This window comes from Tinamus guttatus, unplaced genomic scaffold (assembly GCF_059628265.1).
Source record: "Tinamus guttatus ecotype Peru unplaced genomic scaffold, ASM5962826v1 Tinamus_guttatus_pri_ptg000997l, whole genome shotgun sequence".
Taxonomy (NCBI): Eukaryota; Metazoa; Chordata; class Aves; order Tinamiformes; family Tinamidae; genus Tinamus; species Tinamus guttatus.
Genome location: NW_028289531.1, coordinates 132,197 through 144,217, shown reverse-complemented (window position 1 = coordinate 144,217; position 12,021 = coordinate 132,197). Strand labels below are relative to the sequence as shown.

General features: G+C 43.0%; 2 pseudogenes; one reads left to right on the top strand and one right to left on the bottom strand.

The window, feature by feature from the left end:
- Positions 1-2,493, bottom strand: part of LOC104578086 (succinyl-CoA:3-ketoacid coenzyme A transferase 1, mitochondrial-like) — a 58,095-nt pseudogene extending 55,602 nt beyond the window's left edge.
- On the top strand, positions 2,492-7,751 carry LOC104565256 (F-box only protein 4-like; annotated as a pseudogene).
- Positions 7,752-12,021: the final 4,270 nt, after the last annotated feature.

Sequence of the window (12,021 nt, the reverse complement as noted above, 5' to 3'; positions counted from 1 at the left end):
GTGTTGAAAATGTTGCAGTTTGAAAGCCGTAGTGGTAGTGGTGGTGGTGGGGGGAAGGAGATATCAAAAAAAGGTATCGGATTCACAAACAGTCTGTGGACTGTAGGTCCGATCGCCTTCCTAGGAGCGAATCGAGTTCCCAAATAGTGTGATCCACTATAAGCTCGACCCTGGCAGTATCGGATTCACAAACAGTCCGTGGACCGTAGGTCCGATCGCCTTCCTAGGAGCGAATCGAGTTCCCAAATAGTGTGATCCACTATAAGCTCGACCCTGGCAGTATCTGATTCACGAACAGTCCGTGGACCGTAGGTCCGATCGCCTTCCTAGGAGCGAATCGAGTTCCCAAATAGTGTGATCCACTATAAGCTCGACCCTGGCAGTATCGGATTCACGAACAGTCCGTGGACCGTAGGTCCGATCGCCTTCCTAGGAGCGAATCGAGTTCCCAAATAGTGTGATCCACTATAAGCTCGACCCTGGCAGTATCGGATTCACGAACAGTCCGTGGACCGTAGGTCCGATCGCCTCCCCCCAAACAAGTAGTCGAGTTCACAAACAGTATGATTTATTCAAATGCAACATTTACAAAGCAGGTTTCGGATGTCAGTACAGGAAATTCTCTACTAGAGCGTGGGGTTTTTTAGCTAGCTCTGATGTACAAATGTGCAATCATCACTCACCCCAGAAGATGGGAGAGGGCTCTCAGTCTCGAGTCTCCTCAGGCGGCATCCTGACGCAAGGGGAGGAAAGGGGGGATCAGCGCATCAACTGATCCAGAATTTATGATGGATTCTTCCCTCTCACTTCTTAGTCTCTTCAGGCAGCGTCCCAGCGCGAGGGGAGGGAAGGGGGCTCAGCCTGTCGACTGACCCAGAAGTTACGATGGTTTCTTCCCCTCCCACTTCTTAGTCTCCTCAGGCAGCGTCCCGACCTGAGGGGAGGGAAGGGGGCTCAGCCTGTTGACTGACCCAAGAGTTACGATGGTTTCTTCCCTCACGGACTTTTCATCCTTGGTTCACCTTTTATACTTTTCTTTACATTCAGGTGGAGCTTGAGTGACTAGAGTCATACTTAATATTGTTATTGATTGGTGAAAAAGTTTCTCGCTTTCATTTAAAGGTACAGTCAACCGAAAATCTAGAGCGCATGCTCAGTGAGGGGTGGTCGTACCTTGGAGGCGGGTAACTTTTGGGATGGAGGTATGGTTTTCACATTATAATGAGCAAAGTTCAAGCAAAGTTCATCATTTGCCACCTTTGCTGGCTCAGCACCGGACTTGTTATCGTATATCTCTCATTAGACAGCCTCTCAGGTCTCAGAGTTTATTTTAATATTAATATTTTTAACTTATAACACTTTTGAAAACTAAATGTTATAGATTATCTTTAAAATTATAGTATTTCTGTAAACTCTAATGAGTTTGTACATTGCTGTATGTCACCCTCTGATTGTTTGCAGTGTGTTTTGCTTATGCTGCTTATTTTTACTTTTTGTTGGTGGGTTTTATTTTACATCATGTTTCTTCCTATTTTCATAGGCTGTCCTAGATATTACATATTTTGAGGAAAACCAGCTTGTAGATGAAGATTTTCCAGAAGACTATTCCTTACAAAAACTTAAAGAACTTATTTGTATTCTTTCAGAACCAGAAGACCTAATGAAAGAATGCAACATAAATGAAGTAATAACATTACTCAGAAACCTAATTATTTCATTGTTGCAAAAAGTGGTATTTGCATTTTTGATGAGCAAAATTTGACATCATCTGAAAAAAAGTCCGAGAAGAGTTTGGCCTTTGATTTGATTATTGTGGCAGTGTCAGTGCTCTAAGGGTGGAAATTTGCTCTTTGGTGCGCTACTTTAGCAGGAGGCATTTAGTGACTTCTTGAAAAAAAATTTGCTTTGATAACAGAAAATATTTTTAAGTTAATAAATCACATGTTTAAGAAAACAATTAAGTGCTTGAGTTCTGAATTACCTTTTTGCAGGTATATTTAGTGACACCCACTTACTGGCGATGATGTACAGCGGAGAAATGTGCTACTGGGGACTGAAGCACTGCAGAGAGGGCAGGCCGGGAAGCCTCTAGATGGCAGATGTGGCGGGTAGCAGACAACAGAGCGCAGCGCTGGACTTCCGAGGAGTGGGCACCAAGGCGCTGGAGACCTACGTGGCAGCCTGCGAAGGGCCCCTGAAAGGACAAGGCTGGAAGAGCGCCAGCGCGCGGCAGATGCTGGCCTTCCTGAGCAGGGGCCCCCGCTGAAGCCGCTGCTTGCGGGCAGCCGCGCCGGCACCGAGTGCTGCGCTCTCAGCTCCGGCTGTCGGAGCGCGCCCACGGGCCGCGCCGCTGCTGCTGGAGCGCAGGAGAGCGGCGCGGGGAGGAGAACTGAGCGCCGCACGGCTCCGGCGCTGCCGCCATCCCGCCCCTCCCGCCTCGGAGCTGGGCCGGGCGCTGCGGTGCCGCCCTCGGCGGGCCCAGGCGGGCGCCATGGCGGAGGCCACGTGGCTGGAGGCTGCGGTGCGCGGCAGCCTGCGCGGCCTGCGGGAGCACCGGGCGCCCGCGCGCGCGGTGCCGGGGAGGCAGAGGAGGCGAGCGCGCTGCCAGTGAGCGGGGCGGGCGGGCTGCGGGCGCTGAGCGACGCTCTGTGTGTTGCAGGTGGATGTGCAGCTGCGCATCCTGTTCTACCTGTGCCGCTTGGGCAGCACCGGCTGCTACTAGCAGGCAGCCGTGCGCGACCCGCTGCTCTGGCGGCGCCTGCTGTGCCACGACCTGCCCGCGTGGGCCTCGGTGGACTGGAGGTCGCTGCCTGAGGCGCAGCTCCTGGTGCCGCGGCCAGCGCCGCGCACTGCGACTATATGGCGGTGTGAGTAGCGCCCGCTGCGCTCGGGCTGGGTGTGGGGGAGCAAGCGAAACCGGGTAGACTGTTGTGTGCGTGTAACGTGACTCAGTGCTCTGATTTAATGTGCAGCATTCAACTTCCGCATGGGGTAAGAATTTCCTAAGGGAATTCATGAACCTCTTGTTTCGTAATAAATGCCCTAACCTTGACAGTCTCTCTGTCTCTTCCCCATTTTACAGGCAGGTAAGAGGCACCCTGGAATTTGAAGTGCAAAATGTCCTTTAATTGTGAACATTGGGTTTAAATCTCCTCAGGGCTGAATACTTCTGTGCACATCACGTACTTGAAGCCAGCTGTCCCTGATTTCCATGGTCTGTGAGCACCTTATGGTTTTGCTGATGCCAACTGCAGTGCCTTGGGCTGGAGGCAGGGTGCACACAGTTGATGTTTTCTGGGAGTGATTTTCTCACACCACAGGACCAGATGCAAAGGCAGAAGCTGCTTTTCCAGAGTGCCTGTCAGTCCTTTCACTGTCCTCTCTTGTGATGGCCAAAGTCTCTTCGTGCCTTCCAGCTCCTGCATCAAATTAACACAAATTAAAGGAACCATTTATGTGTGGAAAAGATAAGGCCTTTTTCAGAGGGAGTTGCTCTTTTAGAAATAATCAGCATAAAGGGGGGTCTAATTACAGTTGGACACACTCAGAATTCTCATATTTTTATATTATATTAGATTTTTCAGCTTCTGCGTTATTTTACAAATATTGTGTGAGGGGAAATTTTTATGTGTATGAGAATTATATATATATTTATACACTAGGAGATCCATCGTATGGAACTGTAATAAGGTCCTAAACATCAGCATTTGAAACTTGGCAGGGCTATAGTGGTTTTAGCTGCTTGGTGCTGGTGATCTAAACCATCAATTTTTTTTAACTGATATTTTAGACCTGTGCTTAAGATGCTCTGATAATACAGCATGAGAATTTGGGGACCTAAATTAATTGGTGTTCTTTGATTAGTACCTCTTTTGTATTTTGTGTTTAATTTCTAGTTGCATCTATTTTACACAGTTACAAAAAAAGCTGCCTTCAGAATAGAAGTCTGAAATCAAGCCATCCCTGGTATGGGGCTGTGGCATCTTTCTTGCAATCACTGGTCACTCGGGCAGAACCTTGCTTTGCTATGTTTGGGCCAGGGTTGGAAGAGTTGGATGACTCTTTAGTGCAGAAGATAATGACTTGCCTCAAAATTCTACTAGTGGCTGACCTGCCTCAAAGATGAATTCATGGTAATGCTTTTGGTGGTGATAGTTTGAATTTTATGAAAAGATAAGCCTTAAAAAAAAAAAAAAGTTGGTGGAAAAATAGGAGCATTTTTTTTTTATGCTTGCGTTAAAGGTCAATAATGTAATTGTAAAAAAATATTTCCGCTTTGTATATATATGTATCAAAGGACAAACACAATAACCAGGCAGGATAAAAATTTAGCACTGGTGAACTTAATGGTTAAATTTGTCCTAAATTCTATGCCTTGTATGCTGCTGTGATGGATAAGTATGAACACAACTTCCTTTAAATAGTGTCTGTAAGTGCCACTATTATTTAGCGGTGAAAGCTATGCTTGTCTTACACTCATTCAACACCAGAATATTTAATCAGATAAAGAATCAGTGTAAGTTTTTCTCATTAAAAAAGGGGATGTAGGATCAGGTGAAAGATTCTTTTCGATATTTAGAAGGAATTAAAAAAAAATTCTGACATCTGTAATTTTGCTTCGGTTCAAAACAGATACAAATCTTTTGATCATTTTAAACTAAGAATAGCTAACATTTAAGCACAGCAGAATTGGGATAATTAAATTACATTTACAGGAAGTGGAAAGGTATGCATTTTTTGCTGTTATTTTCTTTCATGTCTTTTTCAATGCAGCTTGTCCTAACTAGACTAGAGCTTTCCTGTGTCAGTTTAGGGTAGCAGATGCTCCTCCGTGACTTAAATTCCTAGGTTCTAATACAAGTATCAAAAACCCAAAAAACATAGAAATGCCTCCTGATTTTATTTTGGTTTTACTTCTTAACAAATCCTAAATTTCCTATTAATAAGTGTGCTTCCCCCCAGCAGCAACACCCAGATTTAGGGTGCATCTATTTAACAGCCTTGATAGAATTTTCAGCCTCTCACTAAGTTGTGTTCAGCAACCAGATATCTGTAATCTCATACATTCATTTTCTCTTTGTAGGGATTGGATCAGGAGTCAGTTTTCAGTTCAATATCAAAAATTCAACATTCTAACATTGTATTCAATCACCAGGTAAGGGTATTTTTCCTAAAAAAAAAAAAAAAAAAAAAAAGGACAAAATAACTGAGAAATTGTACTTTTTTTTTTTTTTCTCTTGGTTTCATGATGTAAGCTTTATGCCTTTATTGCATACGTAGATATCTGTTATACACATATTGAACCTCCGGTTTATTCCCTGTTTCTTTCTCCACCCACTCAATTTCCATGTAAGAAGTAAGCCTTCTCACCCACACTAATGCATAAGAAATGTTATAAGACAAATACATAAACAGATAATTCTGTCCCTCTGCGTATTCTGACTGTTTCCCTTTTGAAACATTTTATCGGTTCATCCTGGAGTGTATTTTAATGTGCATCTTGCAGCCTGCTAACCATCTGTATGTACGCACTCAAAAAATGGGGACAGCAAAACTATTTTCCTGGTTAGGCCATTTTCACGACCCTTTGATGTGCTGATCTCTGCGTAGACCCTGTTTTTTCATTTCTAGCTAAATTAACCTGGCTACTATTATTAAATGGCTGGAGTATTTTAATATCTTCCAGTGTGTAAAGGAGAAGAGCAAGGGCGGAGCAAGCTGTTGTTGTCAATAAGATGTTCTACCAAGACAGCACTACAGTGGGGAATCAGCAAGCTGTGCACTACAGTGTAATAGCTCAAGTGAAAAAGGCGTGCCGAGTAGTTGATGGATTCATCTATGTCTGATACCCCAGAGGGCTGCGCTGCCATCCCAAGGGACCTGGACAGACTGGACAACTGGGCGGTGAAAAACCTCATGAAATTCAACAAGGCCAAGTGCAAGGTCCTGCACCTGGGGAGGAATAACCCCAGACACCAGTACAGGCTGGGGACTGACCTTCTGGAGAGCAGCTCTGCAGAGAAGGACCTGGGTGTCATGGTGGACGACAAGTTGACCATGAGGCAGCAGTGTGCCCTCGTGGCCAAGGAGTTCAGTGGGAACCTGGGGTGCGTTAAGAAGAGTGTCTCCAGCAGGTCAAGGGAGGTGATCCTGCCCCTCTACTCAGCCCTGGTAAGGCCACATCTGGAGTACTGTGTCCAGTTCTGGGCTCCACAGTGCAAGAGGGATGTGGAGCTGCTGGAGAGAGTCCAGCGCAGGGCCACAAGGATGATCAGGGGCCTGGAACATCTGTCCTGTGAGGAGAGGCTGAGGGAGCTGGGCCTGTTCAGCCTTGAGAAGAGAAGGCTGAGAGGGGACCTGATCAGTGTCTAGAAATACCTCAAGGGAGGCAGTGAGGAAGGTGGATGGTGCTGGCTTCTTTTCAGTGGTGGCCACTGATAGAACTAGAGGAAATGGCCGGAAACTGAAGCACCAAAAGTTCCACAGGAACTTAAGGAAAAATTTCTTAACAGTGAGGGTGCCAGAGCACTGGAACAGGCTGCCCAGAGAGGTTGTGGAGTCTCCTTCTCTGGAGATCTTCAAAACCCGCTTGGACGCAGTCCTGTGCCACGTGCTCTAGGTGACCCTGTGTGTGCAGGGGGGTTGGACTAGATGACCTCTAGAGGTCCCTTCCAACCTTAATGATTCTATGATTCTATGTTGCTAATGCAGAAGCTCATAAAAGTAAGAGGTTTCTCTTTATTGTATTTACTCATATTTTGTGAATGATTGAAATGTCATGAACAGATCTCTAAAGAATATGGAATACATCAAAATCCATATTCTACTTCTTTCAGTGTTTGCTTCCTTGGTGCTATTTCTTCAGGGAGAGGTCACCTCCCCTTCCTGCAAGGGGTTATGGCCCTTTCTGTCAGTGCCAGTACTGCATACCTGCTCCCAAGTCAGATCTGGGAAATGATCTGTACTAAAAGAACAAAACAAAACCTGGGAGGCAGTAGGGGAGTACAGAGAGTAGGGTGAGTGGGAGAAGAAGCCTGAAATACAGCAGTGCTGATGTAATAACCTGGAAACAGAGCCTTTACCAGGAGCACTGCAGTGCAAGATGTAACCACCACAAATTAGGATTGTCCTATTATAATAGCCTAAGTAACACAAGTAACAAAGAATGGGGAGGATATGCTGGCAAGAAAAATTAAGTTGATAGGGAAGGGCTACTGTCTGTGTGGGTGTCAGACTTTCTCAGTGATTATTTTGATCACTGTGGGGTACCTGTAAAATGCTCTGATGTTAAGGTTGTCTGCAAATCTACAGAGGTCTTTAAATAACAGATAAGAAGGATGTGAGTGCAGCTGATCCAGCCCTGAAACATCAGAATTAGATAATTTGTCCACACCACTTGAAGCCCTGTGTTTCCTCACTTCTGTGAACTTTTAGTTTAGTATTTGAAAAGTCATTTTTTTTAAAAAAAATGCTTGGGATTTGCATATATTTAATACTTATGTATTACAACTTATTTCCTAGAGCATGACCATGAAGAACTGGCCCATATTTTGGCAATGACCGATCCTGTTCTTGGGCCTCGAAACAGACCTCTGCTGGTTTTGTCTTTCATCTCTCATGTTGGTGTGGAAAGAATTCCTTATGTTTACATGGCACATCATTTGCAACTGAATCTCTTACATCAACCCTGGATGGTGCTTACTTTTAAATCTTTGTTTTCCTCAGTTTCTCCATGCTTAAATGCAATTTAGGCTTATTGTAGTTCTTGAAATGCACATATCGAAGTAAATGTGTAGCTTCCAACACTGTTATTTGAACACTCCACTTAAGCAGTAGATATAATTTATTCTGAATGGAATTCTCCTCCTCCTCCTCTGGACTGCGAGGTCCAGCCAACTCGGGCGAATCGCCAGAGCCCCGGCGCGGCAAAGTTCCTTCAGCCCCTTCTGGCCACCCTTTCCGGACTGCGCAGCCGGGCTGAGGAGAGGGGCGGCGGCATCAGCGAGGTGGGCGGCTCCCCCGTCTCTCCCTCCCTCCAGCTCCCAGGCAGGACAAGCAAGCCAGCACCAGTGGGAAGCGCGCGCACCATCATGTCAAAAAAAAGACAAATTGACTCCGAGTGCAGGGTATTCCAAGAAAAGTGGACTTCTGATTATTTTTTCACGGAATACAAAGAAAGAGCTGTTTGTCCGATATGCCAGAATTCAGTGTCTGTGTTCCAGGAATACAATTTGCGTCGACACTACGAAACTCAACATAAAGATAAATATGATTCTTTGGTCGGACAAGTGAGAAAAGATAAAATAGTAAGACTGAAACATGGATTGACAACTCAGCAAAATACTTCTGTGAAGCAAAAGCAGCTCAATATATCATCACTTCGAGCAAGCTATCAAGTTGCCAAGCTCATAGGGCGCACTTGCAGAGCATTCATAGAGGGAGAATTTGTTAAAGAATGCCTTCTTTCTGTTGCCAAAGAGATGTGTCCAGAGAAGGCGGATTTATTTAGTACAGTGAGTTTTTCAGGACCTACAATTACACGAAGGATTGAAGAAATGGGGGAAAATTTGAATCTGCAGTTGCAAAACTCCCCAAAAAAACTTTGCTATTTCTCATTGGCACTCGACGAAAGCAATGATGTTCGTGATTCTGCACAACTTCTAATTTTCATTCGTGGGACAAATGATTCTTTTGAAGTCACAGAGGAGCTTGCTGCACTGAAAAGCATCAAAGGAACAACTGCAGGAGAGGATATCTATGAGAAAGTTTGCCAAACTATGAATGATTTGGAGCTGGACTGGGGTAAACTATTCAGTGTGACAACTGATGGTGCTCCTAGCACGGTGGGGTCCATGAAAGGAGTGGTTGCACGCATTAACAAAGAGATGGACAAACGCAACCATTCACATCCGATAGCCATACACTGCATCATCCACCAACAAGCACTGTGTTGTAAATCACTGAACTTGACTCTGTCATGAAAATTGTAGTTTCTTGTGTTAATTTCGTTAGAGCTCATGCACTAAAGCACAGACAGTTTCAGGAATTTGTCTGAGCTAAATGTTGCCTATGAAGATATTCTGTACCACACAGAAGTCCGTTGGCTGAGTCGAGGGAGAGTTTTGAAACGATTTTATGACTTACTTCCACAGGTTTATGATTTTATGCTTTCTAAAAACAAGGAAGTACCAGAGCTCAAAGCTGCAGAATGGAAGTGGCACCTTGCGTTTCTGACAGATGTAACAGAGCTACTCAACGATTTCAATGTCCAACTTCAAGGAAAGGGGAAGCTCATCTGTGATATGTATTCACATGTGAAAGCATTTCAAGTCCAATTAGACCTGCTCATTAACCAAGTAAAGGAGGAAAACTTCTGCCATCTCCCCACAACTCAAAACCTGTCCGCAGAAAAACCAGCACTTGCATTCCCAAACAAAACATGCATGGATGTACTAGAAATGTTGCAAAAGGAGTTTCAAATTAGATTTAAAGAGCTTCGTCTCCATGAACAGGACATAGAGCTTTTCCGGAACCCATTTTCTGTTGACATTGAAACTGTCGATCCGATTTACCAAATGGAATTGGCCGAACTACAGGCTTGTGACTCGCTGAAAGATGCATTCAAATCAAGCAGCCTTACTAATTTCTATGCATCTCTCCCCTCAGAGACATGTCATAATCTCAGGCACCATGCACTCAAAATTGCAACCATCTTTGGCAGCACCTTTGTCTGTGAGCAGACTTTTTCCCGAATGAAACATCTGAAATCTCCAATCAGATCCAGACTAACTGATGAACACTTGCATCACTTGCTACGACTAGCAGTGACAAATACGGAACCTAACATTGACCATCTCATTAGCCAAAAGCAGGCCCATAGTCCACATTGAAATATTATTTGTTTTTGTTGATTACAATTGTTCTTCAATTTAAATATTGCATTCTTTTTCCTGTTTTTTTGTGCACTACTATAAATAAAATATGTGCAGTGTCCATAGGAATTGGTTCATTTTTTTCCAAACTATAGTCCGGCCCCTGACAGTGTCTGAGGGACAGTGAACCGGCCCCCTGTTTAAAAAGTTTGAGGACCCCTGACTTAAGGCATTCCCTGGTCACTTTAAAAAGATGTCGTTCACATTTCGTATTGTCATTTTATTGTCCTTTAACATGTCCCTTCTTGTACTGCTGTTCATTCCATGCAAAATTAGATTTTTTTTTTTCAGGAAGCTTTTGATAAATTGTGGCACTTCTTAGCTTTCAGTCAGCAGTTCATATACAGGGACTTCACAGCTGTATGTTCTACAGGTGAGGTCCATGTTGTTTGGTCAGTTTGATACAGAATTGACTATATTAGCCCTGCAACAGTTTCAATGATTTTTCATAAGTTTCATTACTTTTGTCTAGTACCATACAACTTACTGCCATACAAAACTTTCTGTAGCTTTGTTTACTTTAGTATTTAACACCTCCTTTAATATTTAACACTATTTAACACTTCCACTAATACTTTAGTATTAGTGTCTTTGGCAGTAAATTAGGATTCCCCCATGCAATCAAGCGCCTAAACCTAAAATGAAACAAAATGATAAGGTATGTCTGCATGTCACGTTGTGAGGCCGTGCACAGAAGGCAATGTTAGCTCAGGCAGAGCACCCTGTTCCTGTTTTCATGCTGTTTCCAGCTCATTCAGAGCTAGCCGAAATATCTCCATGTTCTGCAGCAACCTTTATCAAAGCCTTATTTTCTTATAAAAGGTGCCATTGGTAATCAAAAGTGGTGTGTAGTGCTTCTGAAAACTCCCTAATTTATTGGAAAAAAAAAAAAGAAAAAAAAAAAGAGCTCTGAGAAACTATTAACACTGCAAGAGAAAATGGATGGGGAGGAGAAGAAATAGGATAGAAACAATGTTTGAGAACCTAGAACTAAATATAGAGCCCATTATTTCCATGTTATGTTCCCAAAGTACAAGCAAAAGAGCTTGGAAAATGACTTGTATTATTATTTGCATATATATATATATATATATAAACCACATCAATCATGGTCTAAAATGCTGTTGTGTTTGCAGGAGACACAATAGTCCAAGAATTGGAATGAGCTGGTGAAAAGATGAAGTAAGTCTGAGTAAGCCACATCTTGGAGAGGATCAGCTGGTGGTTGTACAAGAGGTAGAGGTACAAATGCTTGCTAACAAACTTCACAAATAGTCTGGATAGTCAAATAAGCACATGGGAGATTATGTGAACTTCTGCAATATAATAGATTTCCCCATTATAAGTAATTAATACTAATCATTAATAGGTAGTATCTCCATAACCACAGTGACAAGTTGGTATAAGTATTTTTAGAATAATTCCCCATTTATTAAATACTCATCATGAAGAAGTAGCTCTTCCATAACTAAACTGACAAGTAGGAGAAATATTTTCAGATTAATTTTCAGAAGTTTAATAGAACATAGAACTTGGATCTAAAAAAATGTATAACCATATATCTGTTCACTTTCAAGCACAAAATTTGGTGCTGGGAAATCTATACTTTTCCAAGTTCACAGATGTATTTTAAGGTTAGTTTTAACCTGCTGCTAAGCGGGCTGTACAAGCCCCTGTCATTTCTTTCTGCCATCCATTTTCAAATTGTATTTTAAATGCTAGCATAAATGTCTGTTATACAAGATTCTCGCTAACATCTAGAGATGAGGAAGAGCAGTATTCTTTAGGGAATATAGCATTTTACCTCCTTATCCCTAATAAATTGCATTGGAACCTCATATCACTAGGAACACCATGAAGTCTTTTTCTATTGTACACCACACTTTCTGTTTTCCTTAGTTTTCTATTATATCTGCTTCTGCAACACTGAACCGCAGATTATGGAAACATCAATGCTAAAGGAAAAGTTAAGTAAAACTTCAATATGTCAACGCTAAGCATGTGGTGTGATGCAGAAACTCTTAAAATGAACTAGGCATCCTTCCCAAGCCCTATGCAATTCTGGATGAAGTATAAAATAGCCATTATA